Source organism: Lotus japonicus, chromosome 6 (genome assembly GCF_012489685.1).
Source record: "Lotus japonicus ecotype B-129 chromosome 6, LjGifu_v1.2".
Lineage (NCBI taxonomy): Eukaryota > Viridiplantae > Streptophyta > Magnoliopsida > Fabales > Fabaceae > Lotus > Lotus japonicus.
In genome coordinates this window covers 3,232,756-3,246,703 of record NC_080046.1, presented here as the reverse complement: position 1 = coordinate 3,246,703, position 13,948 = coordinate 3,232,756, and the positions used below count along the sequence as shown (strand labels likewise).

Below are 13,948 nucleotides of genomic sequence, written 5' to 3'. Positions count from 1 at the left end.
GATCCAATTTGAAGTTTGCAACTCTGTCCAACTCTTCTTCTCAACAGGGGCCATTCCTGAGCAAGTAAATGAAACAGTTGTCTCCTTGATCCCAAAGATTAATCACCCCGAAATTTGTTCCCATTTTAGACCAATCAGCTGCTGCACTTTTCTATACAAAATTATTGCAAGAATCATGGTCACTAGGCTAAAAGGCTCCATGAACTCTCTCATCTCTCCTTTCCAAAGTGCATTCATTGGGGGAAGACAGATTCAGGATAACTTGATAGTGGGTCAAGAGGCTTTTCATTGCAATAAAAAACCGGGCCCAAGAAGAGATGATCAAGTCATTATAAAACTTGATATGAACAAGGCTTATGACAGATTAGAATGAGATTTTATGGAGCACACCCTAAGGACCTTTGGTTTCAGTGAAGATTGGATCTACCTGGTTATGCAACTAGTGAAGGGAGTCAGCTACAGATATAAAGTTAATGGTGTAATATGTGAGAAACTCCACCCAGAAAGGGGTTTGAGACTAGGGGACCCCCTCTCACCCTATCTCTTCATCTTGGCCATGGATATTCTCTCCAATATGCTCAATCAGGGTCTGAAAAATGGTATCCTTAAGGGTTTCCAATTAGCCCCAGACTGCCCTACCCTTACCCACCTTTTTTTCGCCGATGATGCCATCCTATTTGCTAAAGCTGATGAAGGGGAACTCTTCCAAATCCAAAAGATTTTGGACAATTTCTCAAAGGCCTCGGGGCAAAGAATTAATATTAAAAAATCTGGCCTTTTGGAAGGTAGAGGTCTACAACCGAGAAGGAAATCAGATCTGGCAAAAATTCTTGGTATTCAAGTGTGGGACAAACCTGAACTGTACTTGGGCATGCCTGCTGAATGGGTTAGATCCAAGTCTAGATCCCTCAACTGGATTAAAGAGAAAATTCTAAACAAAATTCAAGGGTGGAAGGGCAACCTCTTAAACCAGGCAGGCAAGGAAACCCTCATTAAAGCAGTCCTAGAGGCTATCCCTACCTATGCAATGTCAATACTGAAATTCCTCAAAACTTTCTGTTCTCAAATGTGCGCAAAAATTGCTCAATTCTGGTGGAAAGGGAAAAAACAGAGGGGAATCCACTGGAGGAAGTGGGAGCTTCTTACTTACAGCAAGGAAGAGGGGGGAATGGGATTTAAAGACTGTGAAACAATGAACCAAGCTCACCTTGCAAAACAAGCTTGGAGAATCACTCAAGAGCCCCAATCCTTCTGGGTTCAGATTCTAAGGGGAATCTATTTTCCACAAAACAACTTCCTCCAAGTAAAACAGAAAAGACAAGTATCCTGGATCTGGTCCAGCATCCTACATGGCAGGAATCTAATTCTCAATCATGGTCAATGGGCTATTGGAGATGGGAGAGCTGTAAACATTATGGGCCAAAAATGGGTTGCAGCTAATATGCTCCTAAGAGGGGGTCCAGTTGTGACAAAGGTAAACACTCTCATAGACAGGGGCTCTAACTCATGGGACAACGGCAAGGTACGACGACTGCTCCCTAGCACAGAAGTGAGCAAAGTTCTCCAGACACCTTTCAGGATGACAGAAGGCAGAAATGAACTAATTTGGCCATATAGGATTTGTGGTACCTATGCAGTTAAATCTGGCTATAAACAAGCAAAAGAGGAGAAAACCCCCCTCGAGCTCAGAGCTTCATCCTCTTCGAGCCCCTCTAAGCTGTTATGGAGAACTATCTGGAGCGCGAAGCTCCCTCACAAAGTAAAGGTTTTCTTGTGGAAGCTTTGCCACAATGCTGTCCCTTTAAAGAAAAATCTCAATAACAGAGGTTGCTCCAGGGATAGCCTTTGCCCAATTTGTGAAGAGAGGGAGGAAGACATAAAACACTGCTTCTTCAAATGTCAATGGACACTCCCTGTTTGGTTTGGTGGGATCCTTCAATTCGATGTGCCAAACATGGATACTGCACTCTTTGCTCTCTGGTTTGAAAGAAGGGTAGAAATCTTGAAGGAGAGATCACAGGGGGCTGAAGAAGCTATTGCCTATTTAGGTTTCACCCTTTGGGAAATGTGGAAAATTAGGAACAATTCAACCTTCAAGAATGGAAAGCCAAACCCTCTGCTCTGTTTAGGAAACATAAACAGAGCACACAAGGAATTTATGGAACAGAATTCAACCGAAGAAAAACCTCATCAAAATCCTGGGAGATCAAATTGTAGTAAGTTATGGAAGAGACCCCTGAGGGGTTATCTAAAGTGTAACACAGATGCAGGGATCAACAAACAGAGAAACCAGGCTTGGACGGGTGTAATTTTCAGAGATGACAAGGGTGATCTTACTTGGGGAGCTACAAAACGTAGCTTGTCCACCAAACCAATCATTGTAGAAGCTTTTGCTCTAAGGGAAGCGGTATTAGCAGCAATCAACATGGACTTCTCCAAAGTTATTTTTGAATCTGACAACCTGCAACTAGTGGAAGCATGCAATCAATTAAGGAAATTGGGTGAGGTACATAGCATCATCCAGGACATCTTAAACTGGAAAAAAGATCAAGTGGAGTGGAGCTTTACCTGGACACCAAGATCTGGAAACAAAAGTGCCCACACCCTGGCTAAATTAGCTCAAAATGGAAAACTTCCCCCATACTGGACTTGGAACCAACCGATTGAGCTCAAGGATGCTTTGAGAAAAGACAAGATGGGCTCTCAAGAATTCAGAGTTCGAACCAGGGAGCAAAGAAATGAAGAAACAACCTTGTTAGCAGGAGAGCAGCTCTGGTACTCAAACACAAACACAGTTAGAGAGCTCACCTCTGTTTTTGCCTCTGCCAGTTCCAGCGCTGTCCGACCTCAGCCCCGATACCAGCCACCGTGAATTACAGGGGGCTTTGCAGTTGAAGGAGAGCTTCATCTCCTTGGGGAATGAATTCCAATTGTGGTTCTCAAATCTAGAGATGCCCTTCCATTATTGCTTTGACTAACGTTGCACTCCCCACTTTGGTTGGTTGTCTTCATGTGGAATGCCTTAACTGGTTTTCATCTTTTAAGATTTTTCACGTGCTTTTTGTCTCTTTGCCTGTTGGCTTTCGAGATTCTAGTGCTGTTAGGCCTTGTGTGTTTTCGTTTTCATCTTTTAGGCCTTTTGTTTCAGCACTTCAGCTTGCATTTGCTTGGGCCTTGGCCCGTTTTAATCAATGAAGTTTGATTATTGACAAAAAAAAGAAAAAAGAAACTCAAACATTGACAAGTTCAAACTCAACCCTTATTTGGCCCAACAAGAAAATGATGACACATTAAGAGTCTCAAACATGATAAATTGAGCCATTTTTTCAGGATTCTTTCCTTCCTTCGTTATCATACAGTTCATAGAACTTCAAGTTATAATGCAGGGAAAACAAAAACACTCCAGTTTTGCAGAAAAACGAAACCTCAAGCCATAAGAATTAAACTACAGGAAATATGCTGCTGGAATAGAGAATCCACAACCATATTTTGCCTCCACTGATTTAGCAATTAAAATTTCCCTCTATTGGCTTAGAATTTAGTCATTTCATAGATATAGAACCTTGGAATTATAGTGGAATCGAGAGAAGAAAGATGCAGAGAGGTGAGAGTTGCAGAGAGATGAGAGTTGTAGAGACATGAAAGGTGTGAGTCGTGAGAGAGGGAATTAGGAAAAGGAATCTGATATAAAACGAGGGAAAATTAGGAAAATTCAGCAAGTTAATTAGGGGGTTACTAAAAATTATTATATTAAAAATTAACGACATTTGCGGGGTTACTAAAACCCGCTAAAAACCCCCTAAATGACAATTTTTTTTTTAGTGATAGTCTGTTATAAGACTTAAGTTTCTTGTGGCAGGGAGCATAAAGAGGTGGCAAGTTATTATATTATTTTCCTTATTACCTCTTTTAGTTTATGTCAGTTTGTTTCTAACAAGTTCACCAAAACCAGTCCAACTCCATTAAGAAATGCAGTTGGTAAACAATATTTTAAATACGTAGAGGGAAAACTGGATAGTATTCTTGCATTTTGAAGTGAAGTGAACACTGAAAGCATTCTTACATTTAGTATTCTATCAAGACCCTGTTCGATGATGAATCGGCTACGGGTGCCAAGCAACCTCCCCAAGGAAGCTTCTAATCTCTTAGACTCTTACCAACTCAACTGGAAGTTCCGGAGAAGAGTGAATCACAATGATACAAATTGATAATATTTTACAGGGCTTTTAGATGGTCATTGAAATATGACCAAAATGCCTAGTTAAACACTGATTTTTTGACTTCTTTGAATTCTTTTGTTAGTTTGGCGTGGATAGTTATGGAGCAAAGGCTCTGAAACTTTGTGGTTTTGAATAGCTGGGTTTTGGGTTGACAGGGATATATGTGTGTAGAAATATCTCAAGGTATTCTTTTGTTCACCATTTCTTGTAATTAAGCTAATGCTCAGGTGCTGGAAAAGTTGTGATGTTATCACATTCTTTTAATATCTTGTAGAGATCCTATAGTTTGAAAGTAACATTTTTCATTAAAAAAAGACCATCTTCCTTCTATATAGCTAGATTGCTTTTTCATGTTCATGTTTTTCATGTTAATGCTTTGTTCATGTTCATTGTTTTACCTTTAGTGTTAATTTCACTTATGAATTTACTGCTTTGCCATAAGAAAGAAACAGTTCATTGCATAAGGAACTTTACTTTTTGGGATCTTAGATTAAAATATTATTTTTTTCACACATTCATCAATTAGTATAAAAATGATAAATATATGTGATATTGTGGGGCCCAAAAAATAAAATAAAAAATCATGGTTTGAAAAAAGTTTGTTTCATATTCTTATAAGTTGCTTATATCTTATGTGGCAATACGGGCCCAAATGACTAGTGTTTAAAAAAGCAAAATAAGAAACTATGGATGGAGATGCTTGTAATTTGCTTAATTTCATTTTTTTTTAAATCTATCCCGCTTCGCCTACATCTACCCATCCACACTGTTATCTAATAATTTGGAAGCCTCACCTTCGAAGTGGGACACTCAAACTCTCTTTCTCACATAGTCACGTCATATTTTTTCAAAACTATTCCGTGTCTCTCTCTAATCTTCTCATGCGGTGTTTCTCACGCGTCCACTGCTTTCCTGGGTTTTATCTTCCTTTTTTTTATTCTCCTCCTCATCTAGCCATCAACCCTTCTCAGTTCTCTCATTGGTTTTTTAAAATCCCTCCAATTTCTAAAATGACTCCTTAATTCCCCAGTTTGAGCCACAATTTTATGAGATTATGATACTCACTTTCTACCCCTTTTCTTGATTTCTTCCTTTTTCAATTTTCACCGATTCTTGCATAGAAGATCAATACTTTCAAACTTTCACTAGGTGGAATATTTTATAAGAAAATACATTCATGTTAAAAATTTATAAAGTTTTTAATGCACAATACTTTCGATGAAGTTGCAGCTTAGTGTATCTATAGAATTCTGAAATATTTATGAAAGTTAGTGGTCTTATGTTCTAAAGTATTTTGACTTTGTAAAACACATTAATACTTGGCTTTACTTTGAAATTGATATGAATTTTGTTGAAAGTTCCAAGGATACTATTTCAAAACTTATAGTATTTTATTTACATCATCAAAACTTGGAATTATGAAATTAGATCTAACAAATCAAACTTTTGGAGCCTCTGCTCTTTAGAATTTCAAGGAAAATGAAAGCCACATCATCACAAATAATATTTCGAAAGCACTAGTAAAATAAGTCAGGGATGCGATCCACCTCGGAGGCCTTTGTTGGATGCATCTAAAAGAGAGCATCCTCCACTTCCTCCCAAGAAAAGAGGGAAGCCAACAACTCCAAATGCTTAGAAGTTACACGATTAACTACCAAAGAGGTGACCCAACAAAGTTGTAAGGATTGGTTGAGCAAAATAGGTCGGAAAAGTATCCCTCCAATACCTTGGAGATGACCTTATCCTCATACCACTTCCTTCTTCCATCGTCAGCAATCTCATTAATCAAGTTGGGTTTCCTCCGCTGAGTAGCCTTCTGATGAAAAGTTTGGTATTATTGTCACCATTATTTAGCCAAAATGCCCGAGAAAGCTGACTCCACAAAATTTGCTCCAACTCGAGCAAACTATCAAGATCACACTCTATGTCCTAAACGGATGAAACAACCTCTAGTGTTTGCTCCTGCCTCAAAAGAACCGGCAAATGAACTTTTCCGTTAGAATTTTTTTTGGGATATCCCAAAACTTTTGTCTCCCCAAGCTGCCCAGGGCACTCCCAACCCAAGAAATTTTAGCTCCAAGTTCTGAACTCTCCAAAGACTAGGTCTCAACAAAAATCTCAGCATACTCGTCTCCATTCCGGAGCAGCATTTCCTCAAAACAAAACATATGCTCATGACTGTCGTCCTCATGGCGTCTATGAGTCCCACAAAAAACTAAAATATGATTATGATCTAAGTAGAAGCGCGCGGGAGATGAGCCAGTTCTGTTACCGACCAAAGAGAAAACCAACTATCATTTACAAGCGCAAAGTCCAGTCTCTCTTCAATTGTGTATGGCATCGACAATTTATTTGACCAAGTAAAATGATAGATAGAGAAACAAGCGTTATGCAAGCCACAATCTGAATAATTGCGGAGAACATTTTGCAAATGAACTAAGTTAAAATCCCCCTCAAGCTTATCTGAGGGGTCCAAGATGTCATTAAAGTCCCAAACACAGATCTAATGGACCCGATCATCAGGCCAAAAATGGTGGATCATCTCCCACGTACAGTGCTTATGCCTCTCCTCTAGGAAGCCATAGACGCCTAGAACCTGCATCTGGGTTTGAGAGGAAGGGTGAGCAATAAAAACAAGAATATGTTTCAACCAAGAGTGAATAACTAGAATAGTCATGTCCTCCGACAATAACAAGCACAAACTGTAAGATCAAGTTTTGATCTAGTAGTACAACTCTATGTTTTGATGATTACAAGTTAACCTTTTGATATGAACAATTGTGGTACTCTAACGTGTTTTTCTGAGTGTGCTATTTACAGGCTCTGACCTCAACTCAATCTCACACAAATCAGAAGCACTGTGTATAAAGGGTAACCCAAGCAACGCTTTCGCATTCACCATGTTCAGTATGAACAGTGGAAAAGCTTCAGAAGTTCTGAAGCTATACAAACTCTGATGTGGACTCAGTCGCTAGAAGCTCTGAAGATCCAGAAGTTCTGATAACCAAGAAACACTGAAGGTTCAGATGTTCTGATGGTGTAGAAGACTCTGAAGATCCAGAAGCTGAATAGTGGAAACTCTGAAGTCCAGAAGCAAGAAACTCTGAAGGCCATGTTCTTCCCTCTGAGTTCAGAATCAGAAGATACAATGGTCAGAGGATCTGTGCTTTCCCTCTGACTCTGATCAACCGGCTTCACAAGTTCCAATATGAAGTATTCCTCTGATCAGAAGTCTCCTAGGTTAAAAGGTCAAGTCGCTATCCAAGTACAAAAGCAAGTGTACCTTCCTGACGACCTACCTAATGTTCTCAGCCACAGCAGAAGCTGGATTTTCCAGAACTGCCCTCCAACGGTAGCATTTCCCATGCAACGCTCAACCCTAATCCTTGGAGTATATATAGAGGCTGAAGATTGAAATAAGCGGCTAGAATACAGAGAAGCAATACATACGCGCAAGACATATTCAAAATATTCTAAGCTTTCTTTCATCTGAAATTCATTGTGTTTACTATTAGCTTTTTAGAAGCAAATCTCTTGTAAACAATTCTTTGATAAACAGTTTGTTTAGTTCCTTTAGGAGATCAAGGTTGATCGGATCCTAGAGAAGACTAAGAGAGTGAATCTTAGTGTGAGCTAAGTCAGTGTAATTGTTAGTCACTTGTAGGTTTCAAGTGCAGTTGTAACTCTTACCTGATTAGTGGATTGCCTTCATTCTAAGAAGGAAGAAATCACCTTAACGGGTGGACTGGAGTAGCTTGAGTGATTTATCAAGTGAACCAGGATAAAATCCTTGTGTGCTTTTCTATCTCTTATCTTTAGCACTTAAGTTCTCGAAAGATTTGTCAAAATCTTTAAGGTGGAAGTTTTGTTCTGAAAACGTTATTCAAACCCCCCCTTTCTACCGTTTTTCATACCTTCAATTGGTATCAGAGCGCAAGTTCTGATTACCACACCTAACAGTGTTCAGTGATCCGGGCCGGTGTGAAAAACAATGGCTGCCACCACCAGTGAAACTCAAAGAGATGGTTACAACGCAAAGCCTCCTATGTTCGATGGTCAAAGGTTCGAATATTGGAAAGATAGACTGGAAAGTTTCTTTCTGGGTTTCGATGCAGATCTCTGGGATATTATTGTGGATGGCTATGAGCGTCCAGTTGATGAAGATGGCAAGAAGATCCCAAGGTCAGAGATGACTGCAGATCAAAAGAAGCTGTACTCACAACATCACAAAGCAAGAGCAATTCTTCTAAGTGCTATTTCCTATGAAGAGTACCAGAAGATTACAGATCGTGAGTTTGCTAAAGGCATTTTTGAATCTTTGAAGATGTCTCATGAAGGAAACAAGAAAGTCAAAGAATCAAAGGCATTGTCTTTGATCCAAAAGTATGAATCCTTCATCATGGAGCCAAATGAGTCCATTGAAGAAATGTTCTCCAGATTTCAATTGCTTGTAGCTGGCATACGACCTCTCAACAAGAGCTACACAACAAAAGATCATGTCATAAGGGTCATCAGGTGTCTTCCTGAAAGTTGGATGCCTTTGGTGACTTCAATAGAGCTCACGAGAGACGTTGAGAATATGAGTTTAGAAGAACTCATCAGCATTTTGAAATGCCATGAGCTGAAACGCTCAGAGATGCAAGATCTGAGGAAAAAGTCCATAGCCTTGAAATCCAAATCTGAAAAGGCTAAGGTTGAGAAGTCAAAGGCTCTTCAAGCTGAAGAAGAAGAATCTGAAGAAGCATCAGAAGATTCTGATGAAGATGAGCTGACTCTGATCTCCAAGAGACTCAACCGCATCTGGAAGCACAGGCAGAGCAAGTTCAAAGGCTCTGGAAAGGCAAAAGGAAAGTATGAGTCCTCAGGCCAGAAGAAGTCTTCAATCAAGGAAGTCACATGTTTTGAGTGCAAAGAATCTGGGCACTACAAAAGTGATTGTCCAAAGTTGAAGAAAGACAAGAAGCCAAAGAAGCACTTCAAGACGAAGAAGAGTCTGATGGTGACATTTGATGAATCAGAGTCAGAGGATGTTGACTCTGATGGTGAAGTCCAAGGACTCATGGCAATTGTCAAAGACAAGGAAGCAGAGTCAAAGGAAGCTGTTGACTCTGACTCAGAATCAGAAGGAGATCCTAACTCAGACGATGAAAATGAGGTATTCGCTTCTTTCTCTACCTCTGAACTGAAACATGCATTGTCTGATATTATGGATAAGTATAACTCCTTATTGTCTAAGCATAAGAAGCTCAAAAAGAACTTATCTGCTGTCTCTAAGACTCCTTCTGAACATGAGAAAATTATTTCTGATTTGAAAAATGATAATCATGCCTTGATCAATTCTAACTCTGTGCTTAAGAACCAGATTGCTAAGTTAGAAGAAATTGTTGCCTGTGATGCCTCTGATTGTAGAAATGAATCTAAGTATGAAAAGTCTTTTCAAAGATTCCTAGCTAAAAGCGTGGATAGAAGCTTAATGGCTTCAATGATCTATGGCGTAAGCAGAAATGGAATGCATGGCATTGGCTATTCTAAACCAATTAGAAATGAGCCTTCTGTGTCTAAAGCTAAATCCTTGTATGAATGCTTTGTTCCCTCTGGTACCATATTGCCTGATCCTGTACCTGCTAAAATTGCTAAAAACCCTCTTAAAAAGGGATCTTTCTCTATGACTAAATATCATGCAAATATTCCTTTAAAATATTATGTTGAGACACCCAAGGTGATCAGAACCTCTGGGGTAACTAACAAAAGAGGACTCAGAAAGTGGGTACCTAAGGACAAGATTATCTATGTTGCAGATATCCTTGATAGCTCCACTGAAACACCAATCATGGTATCTGGACAGTGGATGCTCGCGTCACATGACGGGAGAAAAGCGTATGTTCCGAGAGCTGAAACTTAAGCCTGGAGGCGAAGTTGGCTTCGGAGGAAATGAAAAGGGTAAAATTGTTGGTACTGGTACTATTTGTGTAGATAGTAGTCCATGCATTGATAATGTGTTATTGGTAGACGGCTTAACACATAACTTATTGTCTATAAGTCAATTAGCTGACAAGGGTTATGATGTTATATTCAATCAAAAGTCCTGCCGGGCTGTAAGTCAGATCGATGGCTCTGTTCTGTTTAACAGCAAGAGGAAGAACAACATTTATAAGATCAGATTATCTGAGTTGGAGGCTCAGAATGTGAAGTGCCTTCTGTTTGTTAATGAAGAGCAGTGGGTATGGCATAGACGGTTAGGGCATGCCAGTATGAGAAAGATTTCTCAGCTGAGCAAGCTAAACCTTGTCAGGGGCTTACCCAATCTGAAGTTCGCTTCAGACGCTCTTTGTGAAGCATGTCAGAAAGGCAAATTCACAAAAGTCCCTTTCAAGGCAAAGAATGTTGTCTCAACCTCAAGGCCGTTGGAACTTCTGCATATCGACCTTTTTGGACCAGTGAAAACTGAGTCTATAGGTGGCAAGAGATATGGGATGGTTATCGTTGATGACTATAGCCGCTGGACATGGGTAAAGTTTCTAACCCGCAAGGATGAGTCTCATGCTGTGTTCTCTACCTTCATTGCTCAAGTGCAAAACGAGAAGGCTTGTAGGATTGTGCGTGTCAGAAGTGACCATGGTGGAGAGTTTGAGAATGACAAGTTTGAGAGTCTGTTTGATTCCTATGGAATTGCACATGATTTCTCTTGTCCCAGAACTCCTCAACAAAATGGTGTTGTTGAGAGGAAGAACAGAACTCTTCAGGAGATGGCTAGAACCATGCTCCAAGAAACTGGCATGGCTAAGCATTTTTGGGCAGAGGCAGTAAATACAGCATGTTACATTCAGAACAGAATCTCTGTGAGACCAATTCTGAATAAGACTCCTTATGAATTGTGGAAGAACATAAAACCTAACATTTCTTATTTTCATCCTTTTGGCTGTGTTTGTTATGTTCTCAATACTAAGGATAAATTGCACAAATTTGATGCTAAGTCTTCTAAGTGTCTATTACTTGGTTATTCTGATAGATCTAAAGGTTTTAGATTTTATAATACTGATGCTAAGACTATTGAAGAATCTATTCATGTTAGATTTGATGATAAGCTTGACTCTGACCAGTCAAAGCTAGTTGAAAAGTTTGCAGATTTAAGCATTAATGTTTCTGACAAAGGCAAAGCTCCAGAGGAAGTTGAGCCAGAGGAAGATGAACCAGAGGAAGAAGCTGGTCCCTCTAACTCACAAACTCTGAAGAAGAGCAGAATCACTGCAGCTCACCCTAAGGAATTGATTCTGGGCAACAAAGATGAACCAGTCAGAACCAGATCTGCCTTCAGACCCTCTGAAGAGACCTTGCTGAGTCTGAAAGGATTGGTGTCCTTAATTGAACCCAAGTCCATAGATGAAGCTCTTCAGGACAAGGATTGGATTCTGGCCATGGAAGAAGAATTAAATCAATTCTCCAAGAACGATGTTTGGAGCTTAGTGAAGAAGCCTGAGAATGTCCATGTTATTGGAACGAAATGGGTATTCAGAAACAAGCTAAATGAGAAAGGAGATGTAGTCAGAAACAAGGCAAGGCTAGTTGCTCAAGGCTACAGCCAGCAGGAAGGAATAGACTACACTGAAACATTTGCTCCGGTAGCAAGACCGGAGGCAATCAGACTGTTGATCTCCTTCTCAGTAAATCACAACATAGTTCTACATCAGATGGACGTAAAGAGTGCCTTCCTAAATGGTTATATCTCAGAGGAAGTCTATGTTCATCAACCCCCAGGTTTTGAAGATGAAAAGAAACCAGACCATGTGTTCAAATTGAAGAAATCACTCTACGGTCTGAAGCAAGCTCCCAGAGCATGGTATGAGAGACTTAGCTCATTCCTTCTGGAGAATGAGTTTGTAAGGGGTAAAGTAGATACAACTCTTTTTTGCAAGACTTATAAAGATGATATCTTAATTGTGCAAATTTATGTTGATGATATTATATTTGGTTCTGCTAATCAATCTCTATGCAAAGAATTTTCTGAGATGATGCAGGCTGAATTTGAGATGAGTATGATGGGAGAATTAAAGTACTTTCTGGGAATACAAGTTGATCAAACACCAGAAGGAACATATATCCATCAGAGCAAGTACACTAAAGAACTTCTGAAGAAGTTCAATATGCTGGAATCTACAGTGGCCAAGACTCCAATGCATCCTACATGCATTTTGGAGAAAGAAGATAAAAGTGGTAAAGTATGTCAGAAGCTCTATCGTGGAATGATAGGTTCACTTCTATACTTAACTGCATCTAGGCCAGACATATTATTTAGTGTTCACTTATGTGCTCGTTTCCAATCAGATCCAAGGGAAACCCACTTAACTGCTGTTAAGAGGATCCTAAGGTATCTGAAAGGCACCACTAACCTTGGCTTGATGTATAAGAAAACATCAAAGTATAAGCTTTCAGGTTATTGTGATGCTGATTATGCTGGAGATAGAACAGAGAGAAAAAGTACTTCTGGAAATTGTCAATTTCTGGGAAGCAATCTAGTCTCATGGGCAAGCAAGAGGTAATCAACCATTGCACTATCAACTGCAGAGGCAGAATATATCTCAGCAGCAATATGCAGCACTCAGATGCTCTGGATGAAACATCAGCTGGAGGATTATCAGATCCTTGAGAACAATATCCCAATCTATTGTGATAACACTGCTGCAATCTCATTGAGTAAGAATCCTATCTTGCATTCAAGGGCAAAGCACATTGAGGTAAAGTATCACTTTATTAGAGATTATGTACAGAAGGGCGTACTTCTTCTGAAGTTTGTTGATACTGACCATCAATGGGCAGATATCTTTACAAAGCCCTTAGCAGAGGATAGATTTAATTTTATTCTGAAAAATCTAAACATGGACTTTTGTCCAGAGTGAAGATGGATCAGAACCTCTGACTATGATACTTCTTGATCAGAAGATGTCTAGTCCAGAAGGTAACTCAATCAGAGTGTGTGTGCCCACTGGTACTGACTCTGAAGCTGAGACAACAACACGTGTGTCAGAATTTCTGATGCATAATTCCTTGTGCCCGTGTGACAGTCTGTTATGATTGCGTGTAGATATGCTTATCTCCTGTGTGTGATTGTGTATTTTACTGTTACTATCTATCTTTAATTTTCAACCGTTGATCTTAAAGTGCTTTTTGAATCAACAACGGTTATTTGATAAAACCCACTATACACACACGTTCTCGTTCACTTCCGGTTTTCACTCTCGCACTCTCTGCTTTTCAAAACCGCCTCTTTCTTGATTTCTCTCTCGATCTCTCTTCATCCTTCAAATTTCATCTTCTACCTCAAACCTTCAACCTCTTCAAAATGGTGAGACAAACCAGAAGATCTACTGCAGATGCACCTCAGTTCCCTCACATGGTAGTTGGTTTGGCAACGGGTCAAAGGGACTCTGAGAACCCGGCACAAGAACAAGTTCAAGCTCAAGAACAGAGTGTTCCAATTGCAGAACGGGGCTGTGCCGTTCACTGTGTTTATCCTCCTGAGGAACTCCAAGTCCTGGCAGAATGGAGATTCAACCTCGACAACTTGGCTGCAAATGGGTTTGATCTTCGTCCTGAAGTCCAAGCTCAAGGTTGGGGAAACTACTTCAATCGACTTCGAGGACCGGTGTATGAGAAATTGGTAAAGGAATTCTGGAAGCACGCAGACTGCGATGACACTCAGGTGGTCTCTCACATTCTTGGCAGGAAGATCA

General features: G+C 39.9%; 1 long non-coding RNA gene across 2 annotated transcripts; it reads right to left on the bottom strand.

Moving 5' to 3' along the window:
• Positions 1-2,043: 2,043 nt before the first annotated feature.
• On the bottom strand, positions 2,044-3,106 carry LOC130724057 (uncharacterized). Of its 2 annotated transcripts, none has more exons than XR_009014418.1 (2): positions 2,569-3,106; positions 2,044-2,467 (listed from the first exon to the last, which is right to left on the bottom strand). It is a non-coding gene; the product is annotated as an uncharacterized LOC130724057 (long non-coding RNA). The 2 variants fall into 2 exon arrangements; XR_009014419.1 differs by having other exon boundaries at positions 2,044-2,461.
• Positions 3,107-13,948: the final 10,842 nt, after the last annotated feature.